Raw genomic sequence first — 8209 nt, 5'->3', positions numbered from 1 at the left:
GGTAACGTTGCTGATGTGACTCACTCAAAAGACATGTGATTTTTGGGAATTGTACACTGAACCTTGACTTGCCAGCCCTCATTATTAACAAGATTCTGTGTTGGTGTATTGCCCTACTTTCTAGCATATCTTGGAGAGTTGTGGAAGTTGGGAGGTGGCAAAGAAAGGTTATCTCCTGTCAGGTTAGAGCAAAACAAGATGTTCCTCAGACAGAATTTTAGAGGTAGAAGTAACTTTTGCCCTGGGAACAAAGAATAGGCAAAACTGAGAAAATACCTAATTTTAGAGGCCTGCAGATGATTTCTAAGGTCTTTTTGCAGCATGAGGAGGAGAAAGAGGAGGAGGAAGAGGAGGAATACTTGTTGTTGGTCTGAGGCTTATTTTCTAGTCTTCTGGGTTAAATAATGACAGAGCATTGGGGGAAGTACAGGAATTGGTCTTTAAAAGGTGCTGAAAAAGGAGGTCTGCATTAAACCTTTTCAATTACCAGCTTCCCTCCTTTACCTTCCCAAAAGGACAAAACCTCTTCCTGAGGAGAATTGATGATGTTGGTTGACTAGGAGTTCATCATGACCTGACAATGGGCACTCTCAATCCACAAAGCCAACGCTGTCCTGGGCTGCATCCAAAGCAGTGTAGCCATCAGGGCAAGGGAGGGGATTCTGCCCCTCAGCTCTGCTCTGGGGAGACCCTCTGCCTGCTCCCAGAGTACTACATCCCCATCCCTGGAGCATCTGGCGCCTCTGGTGTAAAATGGATGTGGGCCTGTTGGGCTGAGTTCAGAGGAGGGATGCGAAGATGATCAGGGAGCTGGAGCACCTCTCCTGTGAAGACAGGCTGAGAGAGGTGGGACTGCTCAGCCTGAAGAAGAGAAGGTTCCTGTAAGGCTTCGTAGCCTTCCAGTGTGTAGAAGGACCTGCATGAGAGCTGGAGAAGGGCTTTCTACGAGGGCACACAGTGATGGGGGGAATGGCTTTAAACTGACAGAAGGTGGGTTAGATATTAGGAAGAGATTCTCCACTGTGGGGATGGTGAGGCACTGCAACAGGTTGTCCAGGGAAACTATGCATATCCCCATCCTGGGAAGTGCTCAAAGCCTGGCCGGATGGGGCTGGCGAGGAGCTTTGTAACTAGATGATCTTTAAGGTTCCTCCCAGCCCGAACCATTCCTTGATTCCACGATCAGATATCCCCTTAGTCCAGTGCGAAGTTCGCCGCTTTTGACCGCTTACCTTTCCCGGCACTACACTCCGCGCCACGCCGGTCGCGCTGCGCTGGAACACCGGCCCCGCTCCGGCGCTGTCCCGGCGCCGCCGTGGCGCCGTTCCCGGCGCGGCCCGCAGGGGGCAGCCGAGCCCCGCGCATCCCGCCCGGCCCCGCCCGGCCCCGGCTGCGCTCCAGCCGCCCCTCAGGCCGGGATCCCACCGCCCCTCGGGCTGGGATACTACCGCCCTTCCGGCTGCGCTCCCGCCGCCCCTCAGGCCGGGATCCTGCCACTCCTCAGGCCGGGATCCTGCCACTCCTCCGGCTGGGCTCCTACCGGCCCTCAGGCTGGGATCCCACCGCCCCTCGGGCTGGGATACTACCGGCCCTCAGGCTGGGATCCTACCGCCCTTCCGGCTGCGCTCCCGCCGCCCCTCAGGTCGGGATCCTGCCACTCCTCAGGCCGGGATCCTGCCACTCCTCCGGCTGGGCTCCTACCGGCCCTCAGGCTGGGCTTCCGCCGCCGCTCCGGCTGGGATCCTAGGGCCCCTCTGGCTCGGATCTACCGGCCCTCAGGCTGGGATCCTACCGCCGCTCCGGCTGGGATCCTACCGCCCCTGCGGCTGGGATCCCGCCTCGGCCGACGATTGCTATTCCCACGGCGGCCGGTGGAATAGCTCAGGCTGGGATCTGGAGCTGTGCTGCACGAATTTGACTGAAAATGCGATTTGGAAGGGGTTTAACTGAGCCCACCCAGATATACAGTGAGATAAAGTGATGGGAACACTTTATTCTGTCCTTTTGAATTCATACTCTGTGCTTTTTTGGTGAGCCCAGAGTCTGCACCTGTAGCTATGGCTCGGGAGCTGCAGGTCCACCCACACCTGCATCCAAAATTCACATTAAGCTGCCAGAAAACAAAGCAATAATATAGAAATTCAGAAAGAGCGTGAGTTTATTAAAGTGTCCCGGCTGACACAGTTCTCAGTGTTGTTTTGTAGTCCTGACTCAGTAGCTAAACATCCTCTCTGGCCTTAGGCACGGGGAGAAGGTGCTGCTGGATACCTGTTTGTGTACTGGTGGGGGTGTCTGTCGATGCGTTGGCAGTGGCAGAACACAGAGGAGGGAATCACTACCTGGAACACTGCTTCCGAGCAGCTTGGCTGGACCTGGAGTGCTTTCCCCCATGTGAGGGAAAGCAGTGTCCTTCCAGGCTGCAATAGGGGATGTAGATGGCTTTCCCGCTCCTTCTGCCTCCACTTTTCTTCATTCCCCCCTATTGAGTTAGGCTTTCTGCAAAATAGAGAAGAACCCTGCAACAGAGAGTTGGCTTTTTTGTGGGATTGACAAGAAGGGTTCATTTGCCTCATGACAGTGGCAAACTCCTATCCTTTATGTTTCTTACCCAAAGCAAATAGTTTAGAGTGCCTGGCATGCTTTGTGTCCATGCTGTGCACTGGCTGAATGTCCTCTTAGAAGCCTCAATACAAAAGTTATGCCAAGTGTAAGGAGCATGAAGGGATTTTCCCCTGCCCTTCCACCACAGATACCTTACCAAATGCCTTGCTCCACACAGAGTTAAATTGTGGGAAATGTGTTTAGTCACCATCCCTAGAGATATTTAAAAGATTCAGAGTTTAGGGACACAGTTTAGTGGAATTAGCAGTGCTGGATTCATGGCTGGATTTGATAGTCTTAAAGGTCTTTTCCATCATAAAAGATATTATTTTCATCTGTTTCTATGAATTGTTTCTCCAACAAGCCGGCTATTTCTCTCCTGTATTTGATAATTAGTGACATATTGTGTCCCTTTTGGCTGCTTGCCCACTTTCCTTGACAAGTGCAGAGCTTGCATGTACAGCTCAGGGAGTCTTATGCAATTATTTTGGTTTGTGTCGTCTCTCTTTTCCTTGGTTGGGAATTGCTAGTGAACACAGTGCCTTCAGGCTGTAATTTCCTGTTGCATATTTTCTGAAACCATGTGAGGGATTGTTCCTGATGAGCTTTCCAGGAGCCTGCTACAATTGAACTTGTCTAATTATCAGCCAGTTATAGCCTTCAGCTTCTTGCCACCCTTTTTCTCTTGTCGTTCAGGATTGTTTTATTTCCCCCTCCTGGGATTTGAGTGCTAATATGTATCATGGAGTCTCTGACAGTAGGTGTCACAAGTTTGTCTGGGTTAGCACAGAAAAATGTCAGGAAGAGAGGGCTCTGAACAGTAGGGATGCTTCATAAAGGGTTTGTACAGTGCCTATATCTTAGACCAGGGCTTCCCAAAGGACAGTCCAGGAGACAGCGATGACTGCTCGTGAGAGTGTACCATCCTTATGCTACTCTTCAGTAAGGACATGATCTGGTGGGCAGAGGTCACTGTGAAATTCCTAGGGCTGAAGGAAGGGCAGGTGGCTCAAAGAATATGGGAAGATTGACAGAAATGTCAGCAGGACTCCAAAGGATGGTTCTGTGCACGTCTGGCTCATGCAGTGGAGCAGACAGAGGAGATGCCCTAGCTGTGCCTGAAGTGAGTCAAGGGCTAGAAACATCGTTCAGCAGCACAGAGCTGGTTTGGACAGACCCGTGTATCAAGACACCCTGCCTACCACACAGTCAGCTGAAAGGCACATCATTTCAAGGAATCTGATCATAATTTCTGGAGGCTGCTTTATTCCTGAGCAAAGCAGTATTCACTGGCATGTATCCAGGCGTGTTTCTATGAGCTTTCTTCTCAGCTGCCTGCTTTCCTGGCCTCCTGTGCAGTGCTTCAGGTCTTTGTGGGGCCATACTCTAGCCTGCAGAAGCCTCACTAGAAGAGTCAGCCTGAAGGTGGTGTTTCCTTCTTTTCTGAGGACTTAGGTAGAAAGAGGCAATTTATGACTGTGTTTGTGAAGCTGGGCATCTATCCAAAGGAGGATGTTGGGATCCTTGCCCTGGTTTTATGTGGTGTAAATGGCCAGGAGTGGTCTGTAAGAGCTTTGAATTCCCCTTTTCTGATTGCTGAGAGATTTCCTCCCCAAAACTTCAGTTGGCACTGTGGCACCCTCAGGGTCTGCAGCCACTCTGGGTAAGGAGCAGTGTTGTCATGAATTCCCAAAAGGATCATGGTCTCCTGGAGCAGTTGTATTCAGAGCTTTCAAAGATCAGAGGCAGCTTGAAAGATCATCATTCTTTTCCTCAGCCCCTGGACTGCCAGCTTAGTGCTGTCACAAGGCTCTGCTTAATACTGCTGTGCCTTTACAAGTAAAAACAGGGTCTGCTTGCTGGCACAGTACCTTTCACATGGCATGTCTGTCCCTCTCCTCCTTCAAATAATAGGATTTAATGAGCAGAACTGAGTATTTGTGTTTATGTATAAAACCTCCCATGCGTTTATCAAGGAGGTGTCCAAAAGCTTTGGAAAAGCAAGAAAAATAATTATTTTCTTTCTTTGTCTTGTAAACTTCTATAAAATTGAATTAAGAACAACTCAGTGATTGTTTCTCCTTGCTATAACTGGTTTCAGTGTGCTGCTGTAGTCAGAAAAATGCATTATATATGTTAGCAATTGTTTTTCTATGCCCATCACAATAGCTGAGGAGTTAAAATTGCTAATGATCTTTCAGCAGCCCAGCTATTTTTCAGCTGCTCACTGAGGCCATTAATCAACATACCCAGGACTGCTTGAGCAACATTTGCTAGCAATTAACCTATGGGTATGGGATGCTTTTTTTTTCCTATTACATTTCTATTCTAGTCTGCACATCAAATAAAAGATGTATCCTAACACTGCTTTTGCTAACTGAAGAGTCTAGAAAACAAAAGTTCTCAGGCCTACATGGACCAGCTTGATAAAAGAAAAGAGGGCATCCAATATGCTGGGAAAGTGTTACATTAAATACTTTCTCAGGTTGCTGAACATTACCTCATCTCTTGCTTTTTACTTGTTCTCCCTACTATTACATAGATGATAGAATTGACATCTAAGATTTGTTGCTTTTAGTTACTATGGGTTTAAAAATAATACTGACTGGAATACTCCCTTAGGAAGAAAAGGAGACATGTGTGTGTGTTTCCCTGACCTTTACACTGCCTTTACACTCAGTGATGCCACTGAGTAGTGGTATCACCTCCTTTTTCACTAGAGAGATGCAGCACCAAAATATTTCTAGTATTACTTCCATGGTGCCAGCAAAGTTACACTCTGCAATATGTGTTTGACTGGACAGTGTTACTGTGTGACTTTGAAGAGTTTCTTTATGTCACAGAAGAAAGAAAACAGGGAAGTTAGTGAGAAATTGAAGAAGCAGTTTGCCTCTGAAATTATTGCAGGGGACTTGTTCTGGCGTGCAGGACTTCGTAAGATGGCAAATTAAAGATGTCCAAAGGAACAAACACCGTAAGCAGAGCTGGTGCAGAATCCTACCTCTATTGACATGACTGCAGAGGACCAGTAGCTCCCATCCTAGCCTCCACTCAGTTCTGTATGGAGATGGTTTAGAACCCTCAACATTGTCTAAAGCTGGAGTAACATCAAGTCCTGTAGCTGGGATCCAAAACAGCTCAGCTAAAGCAGCACATGCACCAATCTGGTTGCCCCAGCAGATCCACTTCTGTTAGCCTTGGTGAGCACTGAAGGGAGGCTTTTCTGCCTGGAATGGAGCATTTTTCATGTGTACATCCTTTTGCTGGTGGCATTTCAGAAGTGCAAGAGGAAATAGTGCAGTCCTCTAGCACAGCCAGTAGTAGCTCTGGATCCTGGCAGCAGAGGAAGGGCTAGTAAAAGAATTGAATTACCTGCCATGCTTCAGAGCCTATTTGCATCACTAAGATATACTTTTTGTTTCATAATAAAGACAGCAAGGTAGTAATAAGCTTATTACTAAAGAATCCACATCAGAATTACTTAATTTTCTCATCAACGCAAAGTTTCATGTTTGCTGTTCACTTTCCTTCACCCCAGACCTTCCAGGGAATGTGTTCATACTCCATCTTAGGTTAGACTGAGATCCAGCATCACCAATTTTGGCAGCATTTGTCATCCAGCCATGCAATTCTAATACGCAAGACTGTAAGAGAAGCCTAAATACAGTTATTCTCTTGGCCCTTATTTATGTCAGAGACAATGCCAGTTCTAGCCCACATCATTGTGGGGGAAGGAGGCTTCAACATGTGACACAAAAGCAAACAAAAAAATGTCTCCCAACACATTTAACATAACGTTCTTGCTTTCTTTTGGAGTATGACTCATGGGTTTTAAATGATTAGTAGAGCCCCAACTTCAATCCCAACTCAAAATAGAGCCCTGTTGCCTCTGATAAGAGAGAAGGATGTCACTTTACTGAGTGTGGCAGCCCTTCTTATCTGCACTGGAATGAAAAAGCAGGAAAAAAGCAGGAAGGCCACATGCCTGAAAAAGAGACAGTTTAGTTCCCGTGAGCCCATTTAATATCTTCAGCTCTGGCAAGTGTGAGGTTTTGGGCTGAGGGACAGACCTTTCCAAGAGAGCAGTACAGGCTGAGTTAAAGAAACAGGACCTGACACCAGGTCTGAGTGTAATGCAACCTAATTAAAATTAAGAGTGGTTGGAAATGTGTTTGGTTATACTCTGCAGGCAATGAAAGGCCATTTTCCAAAAAATGCTATCTTAATGATTTGCCCAATTTATATTCTTGTCTTTTCATTTATTAGTTACCTAAACCTTATAAAGCAGAGCTTTCTCCATCCTCACAAGGCAAGTGTGTATACAAATGGCAGGTACTGATGAAATGTTTACTGAAAAGATTAGCTTGTCAATGAGGCAAAGAATGGATATTGATCCCCCTTCTATGTTTGTCAACCTGTAACCTGTTTAAGAAATGGCCTACAGCAATGAAATCCAATCAAGCACTCTCTGCAGCTCCAGTTTTCTTGTAATATAGGGAGGGGATTCAATCACAATAAAGGAAATGAACCACTTATCATATAAATGAGGGGAAGGCAATTAACAGGTTACAGGTTCCAAGTGAGGAGAGTTCCGACTGCAAGACAGGATTGAACAATGGCTGGTCTGCACACCTGAGCTTTCCTGTGGTCTTTCCACGGGAAGGGTTGTATGGCAAAATATGTTTCAATGTTGAGTTAACAGGTTTAACAGAAGGGAGCACACTGTGTGCCCCCCCTACCTAAACCACTGCTCGATAACTTTGTAATGGAAATGTTCTCAGAGATGGCCAAAGCAGTCTTATAAGTAATTAATACCACTTTTCAATCCATGAGGCCACCTGAAAAACAACTTTTTTCTCTATGACAGTTGTGAGCATTTGCAGAACTTTTATTTCATTCAACATCAGAAGAAAGTTTCCTGATATGATCCTCCTACCCTCATCTCCCCCCAGTAATATGTACCATCAAGTTGTGTTTAAGAGAAATGTTGGAATCACCAGGCTGCAGGAACAGCCTTCGATAGCTTCTCTTTATTTATTTGCATGAATGAGTAAGAGGGCAGCATGATTTACAGATAGGGGAATGTGGACCCTCCCTTCCCTCCAGCAGCATGGATGCCCATGTACAACACCTAATTTGTAGGTTCAGATGCCTGCCCTGAAGCAGAGAACTGCAGCTGATGTTGAAGCATTGCCATTTGAGACAAGGAATCAATCCTTTTGGGCTCTTTGATTTTCCTTCTCCAGAAACACAATCCCAGACCTTGTTGGGAAATATGAGATCCAGTCAGTTTTCCATTAAAAGTTTAGATCTTGGTACTTGCAGTGGTTTGAGTTTGGCTGGATATCAGGTGCCCACCAAGCTGCTCTCTCACTCCCCCTCCTCATCAAGACAAGGGGAGTGAGGGGAAAATAGGGAAAAAAGAGGGAAAAATAGGACAAAAAGCTTATAGGTCAAGGTAAGGACAGGAAGAGATTATTCTATCCAGAGCCTTGACATATAAATCTGATACAGTGCTCCAGCCTTTTCCAGCCAAAAAATGTCGCTAGAAGCATCTGATCAGTGCTTAACCAAGAGAAAGTTTTCTTTCTAATCTTCTATCTCCAGT

This window comes from Molothrus ater, chromosome 1, assembly GCF_012460135.2.
Source record: "Molothrus ater isolate BHLD 08-10-18 breed brown headed cowbird chromosome 1, BPBGC_Mater_1.1, whole genome shotgun sequence".
NCBI lineage: Eukaryota > Metazoa > Chordata > Aves > Passeriformes > Icteridae > Molothrus > Molothrus ater.
The sequence above is the reverse complement of the archived record's forward strand: the minus strand, read 5'-3'. Positions refer to the sequence as shown.